Here is an 18195-nt window from a genome sequence, read left to right on the forward strand (position 1 = left end):
AATTGATGCTTATTTAAATGGCTTTGTGATGTACTGCTGCTTAAGTGAAAAATAAACCTTTGTGACTCCAAAAGAGAACTATGTGAAATCTGTTAAATTGAATAACATAACTATGCATAGTTGGATGAATAAACACATAATTTTAAAGAAAAAAATTGGGTTGTGAGGAGCCAGAGAGAGAAAAACTAACTGGACCTCTGTGGACCCCATGACCTCTGGTCCTTTGACTTATAGTGATGTTTTTTTATTGTAGTTTCACTCAAGACCTCAAGAGTTTAACAGTATGACACTGTTTTTTTGTTGCAATATAAAATGTAGTGCATGCTTAAAGGTAAATACATCATTCATACAGCTTATGTAGAGTCTGTGAGCTGATATTGGTTCAACTGCATCTAAAATCAGGACTCAAAATATAAACTGAATAACTAAGAGCCAAGTTCACTGCCAATGCCTTAAGATATTCTCTAATCAATTATCGCTGCACAACATAAGATGAATCAAACTGATTAAAAGAACATGAGAACATTTACAAGCCATCATGAAGACAGGTTGATTGACATGTGGCTTGGAAAATTAATAATCGCGAGGATGAGAGCTGCAGAATCTGATTAGCAATAACTGTTGCCATGGAAATCGGGAGACGGACATGCAGCTCTGGAGAGAAAAACTCAGCTGGTGTAATTAAAGGATAGAAAATAAACTTGAAGCCAATCAGATTCCAATGGGTTCGTCTCAGTTAAATGCCAACAGTTTAAATGAGTTATGGAGGATGCTCGGGTAAAAAGCAAGAGCAAGTGTATCTCTTTTATTAAAATTTGCCACCACAACCCACTTTGAAAATGTTTTCGATTCGCGGGTTTGACGAGCTCCTCGGTGCTGAATGAACGCAATCAGGAGCTGTGATTAAGCGAGCAGAGAAATTTTGACAATAGAAAAGGTTGTGTCACAAAGTGTCGTCTCTTCAGAAAGAAAAAAAAAACCCAACATTTCTTGGACTTTCTGCAAGCTGCATGTCATGTTTTATTCTCTTTGATGTTCAGTGAAAATGACTGAACTATGTTTTTACTTTTCTCCTGGCTGAATCAAACATTTCTAATCACATTTATATTATTAGGATATTGTAAAGGAAAGAAACAATTCACTGACTTTGGGTCTACTCCTATACATGCATCTTTTTCTCCCATTAAATGACTTTATATCATCAGCAGCCAAGATAGTTCATTATTGGGTAGGTGGAATTATGATGATGAAATTATATTTACCATATTTTCTAGACTAAAAGTCACAATTTTTTAATAGTTTTGATAGTCCTGCAAGTATAGTAAGGTGCAACGTATGTGTTTTTTTTTTACCTCTTCATAATACATTTATTGACTGTTGCGTTAAAGCTGCAGTATGCACATTTTATGAAAATGTTTCTTACATATTACAAAACGTAACTACATTGAGTAAAAAGAAATATCGAGGTCACTGATACTATTGCAATCAAAAGAAATGCACCACTCCTGATCAAAAATAACTCATAAGAGCCAGGAGGAGGGTCTTTGTGTGGTCAATCATGCTCGTGTACACTCTGCTCAATGTGCTATTGGTGGAGAAACAACTTCTCGTTAAAGGAAAACTGTTTATCTGCAATCGTCTGTGGCTATGCTAGCCAGCATTAGCATTCGTGGTAGGCTCTACCATCAGAAAGAAGCTGTAGTAGCAGAGAGCAGGAGGAAGGGTATGAACAACATGTACTCAAGCATAATTGACAGCACTAAAACCCTCCTCCTGGCTCTGATTGCTTTTTCTGACCAGGCTGTGGATTTCTGCCGTGGGTACTCAGAGCAGTGGGAGGAAAACAGCAGAGCTCAATTTTCCATAAATTTTCTCTTATGTTACACTGTCACGACATGGTGACAGTTTTAACAAAATATGTAAAAAGCATATTTTTTTAAACGGCTTTGAATGTAAATTTATACTGACAGGTATGAGCCAAGGAGTCAACATTAAGTCTGGAATGGCAAGGAAAGCTAAACGCAAGCTGACCAAAGCTGGAGGAATGAGTCTATAAAGCATGCAGTTTCCATGAATTTGTTGAAAATCAGGAAACGTGTCACCAGATCATATCATTAACAAGGACCAGGCCCGTGTTAGAGATACTTAAGTAACATTTAAATAATTCTATTATTCAACACCCTCCAGAGTTCCTTTATATCACACAGTTTTTATTTCACAGTCTTTGCTGGAACAGCCGTTTTCCAATGCTCCTGATTCATCACTCCTGTTGTAGCAGCTTAAACTGATTAGGCAGTCTTCAGTTGCATTAATGAATGTGTGTGTTTCTGATTACGCGAGCGCTCGTGAGTGCGTGTGTGCTCAGCTCTGCAACATGTCTAGTCTCTAAAGTGGAAGGAGCAAAGGGACTCTGAGGCCTTTTGCTTGTCAGATTTGATAAAGCTGCCCCAACCTCTCCTTGTTTTAAGGGTTATATGCCTCTTTTCAGACAACATGATCTGGACTTCAGTACTGAGGTTACTGAGGAAAGTTGTTGTTATTCTTACTCAGATTCTTCACCTCTAACTGTGGTCATAGAGCTGCTGGAGCTCTAAGCAATGGTTCCAATCCACCCCCATGTTATTTTTCTATGCAACTTGGCCTCTCTAAGTGCCCTGTATATAAATGTATTAGAAAAAAGATGAAGAGACTCACTGTGGATATGTACAAGCTGACTCTACTGCCCCCTCCAGTATACTGCCCTCCTCTATAGAAGGTAGATCCAACCTTCTTAGAGAAAGTTTTTGACATTTTTTCAGAGTCTTGTATTCTTTGTGAGCAAATCCTTTAGATTTTATGGCATCAAATCCTACTGTTTTGCAAAAACATATTGATGTATTGACTCAGGTTTTGGTAATGTTGGGCTGGCACATTTACTTCTAAACCAACATTGTCTTTATAATGTAACTTTTATTTTCAGGCTGTTTTTGTAGGTCAAACCTTAGAGGCAAGAAGAGTTTACTGGTATCAAAGCATAATTAGGTTGTTAAGGTTTTGTGTGACATAGGACCACGGGTGAAAGTAGTTTTAAATTCTTGGGGGTACTATGACGAATTTTATATATATATATATATATATATATATATATATATATATATATATATATATATATATATATATATATATATATATATATAATTCTTAGATCTTGCAGCTTCCACTTCATCTTCCTAACATGGTGCATCCTCACCCTGACTCTCATACTGATAGGAGGAACCACAGAACTCTGTTAGGTTAAAAGCACGTCTTCTGAGGTTGGTATATTTTTCCTCCAACAGATTCCAGAAGAATCACCTCAAACCAGATGTTGGACTGGATTTTATTTCAATGTTATTTGTGAATATTAGAGCCTCATTTTCAACAGTGAAGCTATAAAGGTTGAAAAAGGTTAATATTTTGGAGAAAATCACATCAACATCAATATTTCCACTAAATAAGAAGCAAAAAAAAGTTTGATAGAGGAAAAGCCTCTCAGACTCTGAGCTCAAAGCAAAATGCCAGAGAGCAATAAAACTATACATTTTTAATTAGACAATTTAATTTCACATAATTATCGTGGTAGAAGCCATTTGTTTGTTAAATACTTAATGAAACATATTCACCGTGTTTGATGTTTGTTGTGAATAACGTGATGCTCACAGACGAACGAGATATTTAGTTCAAGTTTGTCGTTTATTGAACGTTCAGAAACTACAGCGGCTGTGATGTGCCACAGCAAAGGTAAACAAAGATAAAATAACCTGAACAAGTGATCAACTCAAAACCACTCCCACCTTTTTACTCCCTCTTTGTCATTTAAGCACACCCGTTGCCGCGGCAACTGCCTGCGCTCCTCGAGTCCAGCACAGATTACGTTAAAAACATTTAGTCCGTTACGCTATCAGGTTTTCAAGCTTGATATTTATTTTGCAATTATTAATAAGCGCTCCCCTGAACACAGTGGTGGTTGATTAATTTTAAACTCCTGCTCTGCTAGGTATTTTGGTAATGGAACTGAAACGCACAGAATTGCACAACACTGTGTTGAAATTATAATGATTATTATTTTTGTTGGGTCATTCATTTGAACATGTTTTGTAGATTTTTTTGTGGATTTTTTTTTTCTTGTTATTTAATAAAGTTCTGAACGTTTTGACAAGGAGCCAGAGGAGGACGTGCTGCTCTCAGCCTCCTGGCGACGTTCAGTTTGTCATCTAATGCCGAGATCGACTCAAAACCTCCCACGATTGACGTATTGCACCGCTGCTCTAGCAAAGCACGAAGAGTTCAGAAACAATATGAAATGGGGAAAAAGCTATTTATTAACTGATTAAGTCGTGTTTTAGATTGTCCTTGAAAAACTAATCAGTCACGGCTGATTAGTGGGCACATTCACAGCTGCACAGTGAACATATTGATTCTTTACATCAGACAGCTGCTCCCCTCTCTTGCAGGTACTGTGTACACCCGCTAAATCTCTTAGCGGGTGTACACCGCTAAGAGAAGTTGCGGTGTTCACCCGATACACCGCACCGTACCCGCCTACTTTCACCCCTGCATAGGACCCAAACTCAGACTGGAAGCAGATTTACAAATCAGTCTGAACAAGAATGATCGAACTTGAAGGACCAGAATAGGTATGGAAACATAAGAGTCTGACAATGACTAAAAAAAAATACAGTATATATATGAGCCATTGAAGAACATGGATTGAAGTACTGAGGTAAAATGTAACGAGCCCTGATAAAACTTGGAAGAAGCAGAAACAAAGAAACATAAAAACCATAATGTTATGAGAAAATTGTCATTTTCTTTTTTTTTTTTTTTGCAAAATATACTGGTTGATGTCATGAAAAAAAACTAAACGAAAAAGGTAAACTTTGTGTTTGAATTCCTATTTTACAGTGTCTGACCGCCTGGCACACAACTGATTAACATACCCCCTTTGTCTGGCTTTTCATACATTTTTGTTATTGGTTTTGGACAACAAGCTTCATATTTGACAGTTGAGAGTCAATGCTGGGGAGGTTAAAGGGGTGAGGGGCTATTAATTGCAAAGTAATGTAAATGTTAACCCCCACAGGTAAGGGGACAATAACTAAACACAAGATGAAACAAACTGATTAAAATGACAAGTTCAGAAATGACGTGTTCAAAGGGACCTGAAAACGAACCTCAAAGTCTTAAGGATAATGTAAAAGTTTAAAAACTTTTCTACCATACAGCTCCTGCTGAACACAACTAGTCAGATGGCTAATAAAAGGATCCTATATTTTCTTAACTTGTACCGTCTTCTAAAAACAAATTTGGCTATTTGAGAATATCTTCAGCTGCAAAAGCATAGACAGTCAGGACATGGAAATTACTGGAGTGAAACCCATTTCTCTGATAGAGGTAACAGTTTTGTAACATACAAGCTGCATGTCTGCTAAGCAGTGGACTGCATGCTAGCTATCAGAACAGATAGCCTGACTAATCAGCTAATATCAGCTAATTAAACTTGTGTTAACCAATTAAGTATTTCACCCATTAAGCACTTTGAAATGATCTCAAGTTCTTAAAAAAGCATTAAAGCTCCAGTAATCAATATTTTAGCAATAATTAGCAATAGTTTCAAATAAAAATTATTGTTTTACGTTCTATTCTTTTTTGTCATATTACATTATCTATACATACCATTGCACTGTAAAAATGTGTTTTTACTCCAGGTTAACATGATGTCAGACTCTCATACAAGCATAAGCTGTGACCTGACCACCAACCAGGACAAAATCCAAGATTTCTACAATGTTTAACTTCCACAACCTGAAATAACCAAACTGGTTTCACACCATGTAAGGGCAAAATATTCCCAAAACACCTTAAGTTGTTAGCTTAAGCTTCAAAGCAGCTTTTGTCATTTAACACATCCAGTACCGTCATCTCTTCAGTAGGAAAGTGAACTTAGATAAAATTCTAAATAAGTGCATTTTGATGACTGACGACAAACAGAGTTGAAGGCTTTGGGTTTCTGTGCAAACTTCCATCACAATAAAGAGACACCAAAGGCATAAAAAAAAAAACCTCAAAGGGCTAAACAATCCTGTTCCGCATTAGCAGATAACGTATCCGTGGCTACAATCTTCTCAAAGGCTTCCAAGACTGTTGGATTATTATACCTGGTTAGTTGGGGGTGGGAAAAAAAAACATAAAAAAACACAGGAATCTCTGTGAGAGTGACTGACCACCCAGGAGAAAAGCATTAAGAGAAGCTCGTGTCTGAGCACTTCAGATTCTCCTAAAAGCATCAGCCGATTCACTCTGTGATTCGAGTTCAGTCGAGGTTAAAGCTCTCCAACCGCAAGCGCATTATCCGTTATTATTTAGCTCCTTTTTAGAATTACAGCAAATTTCTCCCTGGAACCATTGTGCCGGTTGCATTTAGATGTGCTACGGCTGCATCCGCGCATGAACTGCCTTAAAAGTGGAAAAAGGCCTGCGTCGCCTCGTCCCACTTCATCTCAACTTATTTGTCGAGCTGTCCGTCATCCTTTCAACGGACGACTCCTTGTTAATGATTGATGTGGCACCTCTTAATGTGATGGATGAATCCCCTGCTGCATGATGGGATGGGGTGAGTCACGCACCCCGTGCCCTTCCCTCCCCCTCACTCCCCGCGGCACTCAATGCTACCCTCTGCGTGGAGCCGACACACGCCTGGTGTCCATCGATGGCGGAACAAAGAGACATTCAATTTAAGCCCCATCAATAATGTACAGCTTAGAGGGCTTCTGCTGAGGCAGCCCTGTAAAAGCCGGGACATTGTTGCGGTGAAGCAATAGTTTTTGACTGGTTTATTATCTCCGGATCTGCACACCGACTCATGGATGATATCGCTTTATTTACTTTGTCATGGCAGCACCACCACGACGTCTGAAACGGTTTTTCTCAAGCCACTTTGTTTCTCTGCAGGATGGATCTTCGCTTTTCAGTGGAACATGTCATGAAACAAAACAGCAGCGCCACGGTTTCTCATTCATCAACCATGTCATATACATGAGCACACACAAAGAAAAAAGAAGGGATATGTTTGCTTTAAATGTAAGGTAGGAAGCAAGTTGCTGCTTAAAAAAGAGATAAGAGTGGGTTTGTTTTTATGTATATATATATATATATATATATATATATATATATATATATAAAGGGACAGCCTGACAAAAGAGGGCAAAATGTAACAAAAATGATACTTTTCAGGACCATCCAACAACAAAAAAATAATAGTTGTACAATGACTCCTGTAAACAGCAGGGCAGGAAAAACTTACCCTTAAACCTTACACAAAAACGTTATTTCTGAGATAAATCAGATAAACAGTGGCAGCCCACATGAGACTCCAAGGATACACACAATGTCTAAAAGGTTAGTTAAAGGTCAGGGTCACAGCACAGCAACACTAATCAATATATTTTTCTTAAATGGGAAAATAAATTGTGCGAATGGCTCACTGTTTGGGTGAGCTTTTTTATCACAGTGAGAGCATTTGGTGTAGCTACAAAAGAAATATCCAGGTTTCGTAATAGTAACACAGTGTTCTGAAAACTTTTGCTAAAAAATGTGTGTTTGTGAGAGGTTAAGCCTGTGCAATGGAGTCACACAGGCTTAACATCACATTCAAATATTTGGAAAGTCCAGCATTTAAATTTGGTCTATTTAGTCGGTCAGGTCAGTTCTCTTAGCTGCTGGCCACAAAACTGGAAGGAGTTAACATTTATGTCAGCACCCCTTATAGTGAGCTAGGTTCATCTCAACAATTAGACACTAGGTTTACCGTGACATGTTTGGAGAAATTTACTTTTACTGTGACAGAAATTATAGGAGCTACATGAAGGTTTTGATGACCTCTAGAGGTAACATCGCAAATAGCATTTAACTAAACGTCACAAGCCAAACAGCTGCAAACAAAAATCTTTTCTTCAATTTATTTTTGAGAAAAAGGTCAACAAAGTGATGACAAATGCTAACAGGATGCTCAGACTAAAAGGTTAATGCATCATGTTTATAATACATTAAAAAACATGATCTTCTCTCAGGTCTAAGCAAACTGTTTTGATTCTATGATTCTATGACTTGCCTAAGAAATACTGAAACCAAATGTTTAAAGGGCCAGTGTAAAATCAACTTTTATACACTTTACATCATGTTATGTTATTTCCTCACCAAACAAATACCTGGAGTGTTGCCTTGATTCTTTCATGCATGTTTAAGAAATTACGTAATCTCCAGTGGCAACCATTCAGCTGTGCAAAATGCCGCCTTCGAGGTGTAGCTCCTTCAGACTAGCTATCAGCAATTAGCAAACACCTAATGAAACTGCGCATCTACTGAGCTCATTATACGAGCTACATTATATGCTGTTAAAACGTTAATGAAATGATAGCGATAACTTCCTGACTGCTGGAAAAGTGTCAGTTTCTTAAAGAGACAGAGTACCAATTTCAATACATCATTCTATGAAGTCAATTTCTTTCACGTTAAAGAAATTATAACGTAAATATTTAGTGAAGGTAACAGTTACTAGATTGTGCTATTAAAAGGATATTCACTGTTAAATACATGGTAAGAAGAAAACAAGTTTAAAAAATTTCATGAAATTATCCAAATCTTATGGTCATTTCTGTTTCATTAGATCTTTTTTCAGACCTACGTTTGGTACATTTTCCTATCTGTCAATTTATTTTCTTAACCAAGTATTGGCCGTTTGGTGTCCACTCAAGCTGCACCATTTACCAAGGGACAACGTTTGTGTTTCTCTGAGCTGCTGCAGACACTGATCAAATGTCTGACCCTCCGAGTGTAAAACAGAAGGCTAACATTGTAACATGGCCATATGGCACCTGTGGTAATCGTATTAGTGTGTCCTATAAAGAGAAAGTTACATTTGTCTGTGTAAGGTGGCAACAGTACATTTTGAAGTTATAAAGACGGCAAAGGAAAGTTTCAACTCCATCTTTTGTTACTCGGAGCAAAAGAAAAAAAACAATACAAGCTGCATCATCTTTATGAAAGCTGAAAGCGAGGTCATATTCTTGACTTTTGTGGCCAAGGGGAAAATATTTGAGAAAACAGAAGTGACCCTCAAAGGAAAGGATATATGATTCCAAGTGTTGAGCAGAGAGAGCGAAGCTGCTTTAGAGCAAATTCATATCAGCCTGTCGAGTTAACTTGTGCGATCAGGGCCGTCAAAGAGCCCCAGTAGAGGCTCGCTGAATCACAATAGATGATTTCTTTGTTTGGCTGCTACCCCGTTCACAAAAATGATTACATTCCAGAGATAATTTCTTATTCCAAGTGCAATCAGCTGATTAGCAATTAAATCATCAAGGGGCATAAGTGAAGTTGGCTCCCTGTCCTTCCACCCTTGCCAGACATTAATTCCTGACCTAGAACAGACCCACATAATAGGCACTCTGGTGGCCGAGCCATTTAGACCCCTTTGCATGACACTCTATGTAATTGCTCCCTTCCCCCCCCCAATTTCTCGCCATTACTATGAAAAGAGTCTTTACCACTAAGGGTCAGGATCTAAAACTCACACCTGTTCCCAATCTGATTTCCCCCCCCTGCCAAGCATATTTAGTCCATTTTTCTAACCTGAGACCAACCTGGTGCACAGAAGTCAGGGGAGACAAGCAGCACTTAAGCAAACAAGTGAATCCCTCCCAACTCCCCCCACCTTTCCCAGACGGCCTTAGACACTTCTGGCTGAGATGGTCTACTTGGCCCCCAATCCATCTGCAGGCCTCCAGGGAGCCTGTGGTGATTATGGTTCATAATTCATAGAGGGAGGGCCAAACATTAAAAGGAAGACAACCCTAGGCTTACCTTTTCATAATGCATTGGATCTTGAGTGCTGAATGTTTCGCCTTTCTTTTTTTCGACATCCTCAATTTTTCCAAGCAGTGAATGTAGGTTATTAGCTTAGTCAGATATGCACACAGCCACAGAGTCACAGTCCCTGAGCAGACGGGATATACGGAATACATAGTAATTGGAAAAATTCCAAAGAGAAATAGACTCCGTTTGGTGTTTGCGTAGGTCACTGATTAAGCTGGATGAGCCGGAGTGCTCCTGGGATGAAAAGCGGTGGCAAACCTACAGCTCTAAAGGTTGTATAAATCCCCTTAAAGGAATCTGACTCCCACTTCTCAGTTAAATCCTGCCACATTCTTAAGAGTCAGGGAGTGATGACAAATGCTAACAGGATGCTCAGACCAGAATTAATTTACTCTGGTTTTCCCCTAGGTCAGGGTTTTAAGTTCGGTCTGTTGTTTTACATGATGTGTACTAATGTTTCCATGTAAAAGCTAGAATGAATGCTGTCAGCTGGTTAGGGAAGCTGAAAGGTGCTAAAAGAGCTGAAGTGAAGCAGAAGCACCAAAAATTAGGAGAAATATAGAAAGAAGGAAATGTGTTCAGGAACTTCTGTAGAGATAAGCCGAACAGCGCAAGCTAAAACTAAAGGACAATTCTGAAATCAAAGTGGACTTTTCATGTAGGGTCGATTCATACCAGCCCTGTTTAGTCCGGCTTAGTTGAACTCTGGTGCAGTTCGAATGCAAATGTCAAGCAGACTGGAGATTTCTCCAAAGGCAGGAAGCGGACTGTAGTGCAGTGCATTCTCGTAAATACAACTAAAACAAACACGAGTCTACCACTAGTGGGAGAACTGCCTCGTGATCGTTTACCACAAAAGACAAATCCTACAGCCTCTAAAATCTGATGCCACTCCTCTGTTTACATTTTGCGAAGTTGTGCTTCTGACCTTTAGAGGTTTTTGTGTAATTTCTTCAGTTTTACTAAAGTTTGGATTGTTCGCCACAGTGCAGTGTGGAAGTGAACCGCAGCAGCTGAAAGTGTAATAAATGTTGCAATTTTGGTCCCCAATTGAAACTAGTCTACTGGACTACGAGTTGTGAAAAGACCTTAAATGTGTTATTTAGAAGCTAAAAAAAAGAGCAGAAAAGCAATACCATAAAATCTGAAAAGCTAGAAGGTGAAATCTGTTTACGAAAATGAATAGCACATTGTGTAATACCAGACATACAATTTTGAATTTTGTCACGCCTTATCTGCTTCAACAAAAACTTCAAAAACCTGCTGTGTCAAGTATATGTGTTGCAAGTAATATTTTGCACAATCTTTATAGAAATAAAAATGCACGAAGAATCAAACATATATTTTCAGTTATAGAATAACATAAGTGAACTGACCTATTGTGTCACTAATAGTCATAAATAGAAAATTAGGCAAAATTTAAAAACATTTTATGTTGTCAGAATCATTTGATTTAATGACATACAATCTAAATTCTGTTAGTTGCCTTTAACAAGTTGCAAGGATAAAGATTATTTGTTTCTTTTTAATGACCACATCCATAGCAACACGTTTGAATCCAGCCTGGCTCTTTGTCAACATCCTTCTGTCTAGGAGAAAAAAGTAATGGGTTTGCTTTGATATATCCTGAGGCTGCAGTAAATATCTAATAAAACCCAAAGCAGTAATGAAAGAAGTGAAGACTACCACCACCCACTGGCGAGTGCAACAGCTTGTTACTTCAGCAACTTCCCCTGCAGCTTAGGTGTAAGAAATGTTGAAAAAAGCGGCTTCTATACCAAATGATGTTTGGTCTCTTGACATAAAAATAATTTGTTTCAGTTCCTCCAGAACTAATCATAATTTTTTTGGCTGCTTCTGTACTTTCGTTACTATCTCTGTGTCAACTAACTTACCAACTACAACTACTAGCTCTGGTAGCAACAAGCAAAGGAGAGGAGCCAAGTGGTGGCACACAGTCAAATGTTCCTGCACTACTGTCCTCCAACACACTTCATCAGAGCATCGACACCCAGAAAGTGGCATACAAGTGTTGAATTTTTTATTCAGGGTTACTTCTTCATTAATTACCTTGGATAGAGCATTTGACGAAGAGGGAAATATTATGCATTTTTCATTCACAGAGTCATTTTACAGCACAATATAGTAACTATGTCATCTTAAGTCGCTATAAAAATGCTGTATATATCAGACAGGATTTAAAAGAAATTATACTTCCTAATTTGACATCTTGAAAATGGGCCTATGTCACATTAAGAGGTTCCTTCTCTGACACTCTGCCTTCAACACGTCATCGCATTACTTGTCATTTTGCCGCTTACAACTACTGAGCAGTAGTTCATATGAGAAGCTCAGCAGACGTATGGTAGTTTCACCAGGTGTTTGCTAACTGCTGCAGCCGCTAGTCTGGAGGAGTTGAGTGGTGAAGGTGCAGGAGAAGAGGTGCTCCGTGAGACAGAAGCTCGTTTGGAGCCTTCTGCTCCACGGAGGAGCTTTGTAGAAATAGGCGGGGCTTTGTCAGGCAAGCGATGAGGAACCCTGAACGGTTGTCAAGGAAGATTCATGGATTCCTCTAGTATGCATGAAAGAATCAAAGAAACAGTCCAGACATGTTTTGGATGAGGGAATAACATTAAAACATGACATAAAGCTAATAAAAGAAAGGTTAATTTTACACAATACCCCCCACCTCATCCTCCTTTAAGCAGTATCAGTTGACATTATTTTACTTCTAGAGAAAAATCTGCAACAATGCACTCCTATATAATTATTTCCCTTGCATTCGAGAAACATAGCTGCCTTACCAGGTGAAATTGCTGCTTTGGCAGAAGGTTTGCATGTCAGCGCATGTAGCCGGATACATCACAGATAATCATGAATCCTTGTTTGGACAGCTGTTGTTTAAAACTAGACTAAACATGGCAGCCTCTTTGTTCTAACCAAGAGCCACTGCAGCTCCTCACTGGCGGAAGAGCAGCCCTAAACATCTGATCCCACAAATATCCCTGATTTATTCTCTAAAGCTTTGTGGTTCTCTTCTGGCTTAAGCATTTTTCAGAAAGTATAAATAAATAAATCTCTCTGACTGCGCCATTTGTGTGAGGATGCTTGTCATGTACTGTGTGTGGGTCGTGAAAAAAACAAAAAAGAAAAAAAAAAAAACCCGTCCGTTTCAGTGGCTTTTGTAACTCTATGAAATCTCACCCTGTGAATTTATTTCAAAGAACTTTCAAAATCCAGAGTGTTTCTGAGGTTGGCTTGTCATATTTCATATGCACGGTCTCCAAATGTCTGATTAAAAAAAAAAGACAAAAATTCTGACCCAAAATGTCCTAAAATTTTAATCACTGAATAACCTAAATGAGAGGAAAATCTTCCCTTAGATTGCATCACAGAAGACTGACAAGCGTAGATGATAATCTATTAATGCTAGGCATTTTCTTTAAACTACATAACCATGGATGGTGTGGCAGATGGAGTCTTGTCACTTTTGAAGGCAAGGTGGAGTGTTTGTGGAAGCCTGAATTCATAAGCATATTTTACATTCACTTTTCAGTCGACAAATTGGTTATAAAAAAAAAGATTCTTCCTGGAGATTACATTTCAAAATCTATAACACTGACATATAAGAGTCTCTAAAGCCAAAATCAAATCCTGGCAAATATAAAAATCATGAACAGCTAAAGATGTCTGTGCATAAAAAATATATATTATGAATAATGAGAAGAGGCTCAACCATTTAAGCTGGGAAGAGCATTCTGACCGAGGAAACAGTCTGTGAATTTTGAGAGACAGTAAATTAATGAATCTCCACAGAATAGATCAGCGGCGATAATGTTCGTGGTTAAACTAATTAGAGACGCTCTCACGTCTCACAACCAATAACGCTGCAATCTCTGTAATGAAAACGGTTCTAGCACTGATATTCAGCAGCTGGAACATGCATGAATAGAGTGCGGCAGTGATGATGAGTTTGTTTAACTCCTCTCGGCTAATCATAGTGTGTTTGCTTTCTGGTTTATAGCTGCCAGCAAACTATGTATTGGTTCGATATTACTGAGATTGATGCCATCGTCTCCCATCGTTATAGCTTCAAGATTAGGTGGGAAACATTTAGGCCAACCAAAAGCAAATGCCAATTAACCTGCGGTGATGTTTTGCAAAAAGGCCCGTCTTTTGCAACATTTTGCAAGATACAGGGGATGTAAAAAATATTCAACACTTTCATAATTAGACATCACTGCATTGCGGAGGTTAAATTCTATAATTTATTTACATTTATTAACACCTAGAGCTTGTTTAAATTTGGTAGCACTTTATTTGAAGGGTTGTGCATAAGACTGACATGACACTGTCATAAACATGGCATAACACCCGTCAGGAACATAAAGAAGTCTTTATAAATGTTTATGACAGTTGTCATGAAGTGTTTGGTAAATAATGCATTAAATCATAATTTACAAAATCATGCAAAGTTGGCACTTTTAATGGACTTTCAATGCAACCTTTAGAGCAACTTTGCATTAAAAGTGACATTATTTACCGAATGACACTTCATGACAAATGTCATAAACATTCATAAAGACTTCTTTATGTTCATGACAGGTGTTATGCCATGTTTATGACAGTGTCATGTCAGTCTTATGCACACCCCTTCAAATAAAGTGTTACCTTAAAAAAGTTTTTTTCTACATGTAAACAGCCACATCAGCTGAAATAATATATATTAAGACTGAACAATGAATCAATAACAATGGATATTGACATAGACATGTGATCAATATCAACAGATAATACATTTAATGGAATATTCAATATATAATATATTCATTTAACTTCGAACCACGCTGCATTCTGGGAGATGTAGGCAGAGTAAAGGCGTTAGCTGTTCAAGCAAGGTTGGTGGCATCAACTAACTCACTCACTGTTTGGTTACCTGGCAACATCCTGTTGAGTTACTTGCTCAGCAGCAGTTTCAGGTTTGACTATACTGTACCTCAGTACAGTAGCCTCTTTCCTGAACAGAGACATTGTTCTCTGTTCAATGTTTATTTTAAAAAAAATTAAAAAACAGGATAGAGTGAAAACTACAACAGGAAAGGTCATGCCACCAGTTTGGCAGTATTTCAGATATTGAGTGATATTAAATGCTTAGAAATTGTCACCTTCCTAAAATGATAACCCAAATAATTTTTTCTCTTAAGTGATTGTCAAAAAAAAGAGGAAAAAAAAGGCCATTATTTCAGGAAGGTGATGATTTTATATAGATAGAGGTAAAGATAGAGACAAAGAGAGATGGATAGAGAACTTCTGTCAAATTTACACTACAAGGCAGTCAACTGATAACCTATTGTTGACTAAGCGTCATTTTATATAAGAATTAGTTATCTTTACTGCGACTCTTCCTTGTAAAGAAGCATTCTGTCGACAGTGAAGAAGAACCACTGGGTTTTAAGAGGAAGAAACTCCCATGTGGACCAGCTCAGAGCAACTTGCTTGGGACAACAGGGATGACTTTAAAAACACAGAAGCTCCCTAAGGGCCAGGAGTACTTTCTCTGGATGGAAAACAGCAAAACAAAAAGCAAATAGTTAATGTCAGCGAATAGGTCAGTCAATGTCTCTGTTCAGGAAAGAGGCTCAGCTGAACAGAGAAACACTAAGCCAATAAAAAAGCTGAAGTAAAACTAAAGTTAATTGCAGCGTTCGCTGTATTAGTGACTCGGTCTAGAAAATAAAGACAGCTAAGCACAAAAGCAGTGAGTCAGGAGTACATGGGGAATGATAGACAGACAGGGTTTGCGGAGGTTTAATGATTAGCTTTGTTTAAACAAGAGGACTAAATCAGTGAGCCAGAGCTGGTTTAAAGGGAAAAGGAGTACACAAAGGAATTGGTAGCAATATTTCTGTCAATGGCTCTATGCAAGAGAGAGATGCAGATAAGCACAGAAGTATTGAGCTGGGGACTTTCTGGGAAGAAAAACATGGGAAAGAAAAACAAAGAAAACCATACAAGATGGACTCATCTGGATGTGTAGTTATTTTTAGAACATATTTTGATTTTGTAAAATATACACTCATATAACATCCAGATTGTATTAATCACGTTTTCCTTTCTATCAATTCATCCATGCATTGTCTTCCACTTATCCAAGGTCAGGTCGCCAGGGCAACAACCTAGTCATGGATATACAGACTTCCCTCTCCCCAGCCATTTGGGCCCGCTCCTCTGGGGAAACGCCAAGGCGTTCCCAGGTCAGCTGAGAAACATAGTCCCTCCAGCGTGTCCTGGGTCTTCCCCTGGGTCTCCTACTGGTGGGACAATCCTAGAACTCCTCACCAGAGAGGTGTCCAAAAGGCATCCTGAGCAGATGCCAGAGCCACCTCAACTGGCTCCTCTCCATGTGGGGAAGCAGTGGCTCTACTCCGAGTCCCTCCTAGATGACTGAGCTTCTCACCCCATCTCTAAGAGAGAGCCCAGACACCCTATGGAGAAAATTTATATCAGCTGCTTTTATCCATGATTTTGTTGTAGTTGATCACTTCCCTCATGTCCATAGATGAGGGTAGAAACTTAAATAAATCTGTCTTGATTTATTGACAGACAAATCAAGAGCTTCGCTTTTTGACTCAACCAGACAGATCGGTACAGCACCAGTTTCACTGTAGACACAGCACCAATCTGCCTACCGATTTCCTGCTCCATTTTCCTCTCAATTATGAGCAAGATACTTAAACTCCTTGAAATGGGGCAGGATGACTTCCTCGACCCGGAGGAGGCACTCTACCCTTTTCCGGCTCAAGACTAACACCTGGGATCCTCTTTACATTCAGCTGCAAACCGCTCCAGCAAAAGCTGTAGATCACAGAGCCTGATGAAGCCAGTAGGACGATATCATCTTCAAAAAGGAGAGACGTGATCTTAAACCCTCAACACCTTGACTGTGCCTAGAAATTCTGTTATGAACAGAACCGGTGATAAAAAGCATCCTTGGTGGAGTCCAACTCTCACCAGGAAAGAGTCCAACGTCCTGATACCATTGCAGACCAAGCTCCTGACACCGGTCAGGTACCTGACTGAACATATCAAAGGGCCTGGTACTCCATACTCCTGGAGTATCCTCCACAAAACACATATGGACTGGTTTGTCAAACTCCCATGCATCCTTCAAGACTGAGGGTGTAGAGCTGGCCCAGTGTTGCACAACCAGGATGAAAACCAACCTGCTCTTCCTGAATCTGAGGTTCGTATATCCAGCAGATCCTCCTCTCCAGGACTCCTGAATAGACCTTACCAGGGAGGCTTAGATGTTGTTTATAGAAAATAAAGATACGCCAAAGATATCAGACAAGTGATGCAGCAAATAAAGGTAGAAGGGTCATAGATACTTAGGAAAAATCTCTAAACTTATGGTTGGATCCAGTTACAATCTCTTTTAGTCATGCACTAGCATAATAAGATCAATCCATCCATCGTCTATGCCTGATTTTAATTGCGGTCACTAGGCAAGAGGCAGGATACGCCCTGGACATGTGGCCAGTCCATCAGAGACATGATAGGATCGTTTTTGAAACCTGATCCATCTGGAAGAGTACACAACTCTGCCAGGCCTAAAGACGCCACTGCGGTTCTCACTTTGACCACCATGTTCTGCAAGAGACATACACGCAGTCAATAGTGGGAACAATAAAATATCACATTATCATTCATGTTATGAATAATTTAATAAAGTGTATTTATATCTGGTTGGCATTTCCTCAAAGCTCTCTAAAGATTGACTGTTTAAAATCTGTAAAAAGATTTTTACAATTCAGACACAATAAAGCTGCTCATGTGCCATGTCTAGCAAAAAGAAAAGAAAATCAACCTACAGACACAATAAAGCTTATAAGTGCATATAAGTATATACAGAAATATAACCCTGTCTCACATCTGATTCTCCATTTAGTCATGCAGAGTGATGAATTGCATCCAATGCTTTCCATTTATCTCCACTGCCTTCATCAGCATTTCCCAAAACATACTCTCATTTTTCTCTCTGATAGAGTGTGCGAAAGAGAGATTTCTCACTTTAAGGTTAAAGCATTCAATGACTTCCCATTTTGTCTTGCTGCTGCTGCTGCTGAACCATCTTCCTTCCTTTGTCTCAGTCTGTCTGTTTTTGTTTTGTTTTTGAGAGAACAGCTTAACAAGGACGAAGTTTTGCATCATGACACTGCCGCAGCCTATCTTGGTTTCTTTGTATCAGTTTTTTGAAGAATAACCTGTTAGCTGAGATAGCTGTATATGTGAATGTAAAGTGAG

This window comes from Poecilia reticulata, chromosome 13 (genome assembly GCF_904066995.2).
Source record: "Poecilia reticulata chromosome 13, P_reticulata-male-v2, whole genome shotgun sequence".
In the NCBI taxonomy this organism is placed as follows: domain Eukaryota; kingdom Metazoa; phylum Chordata; class Actinopteri; order Cyprinodontiformes; family Poeciliidae; genus Poecilia; species Poecilia reticulata.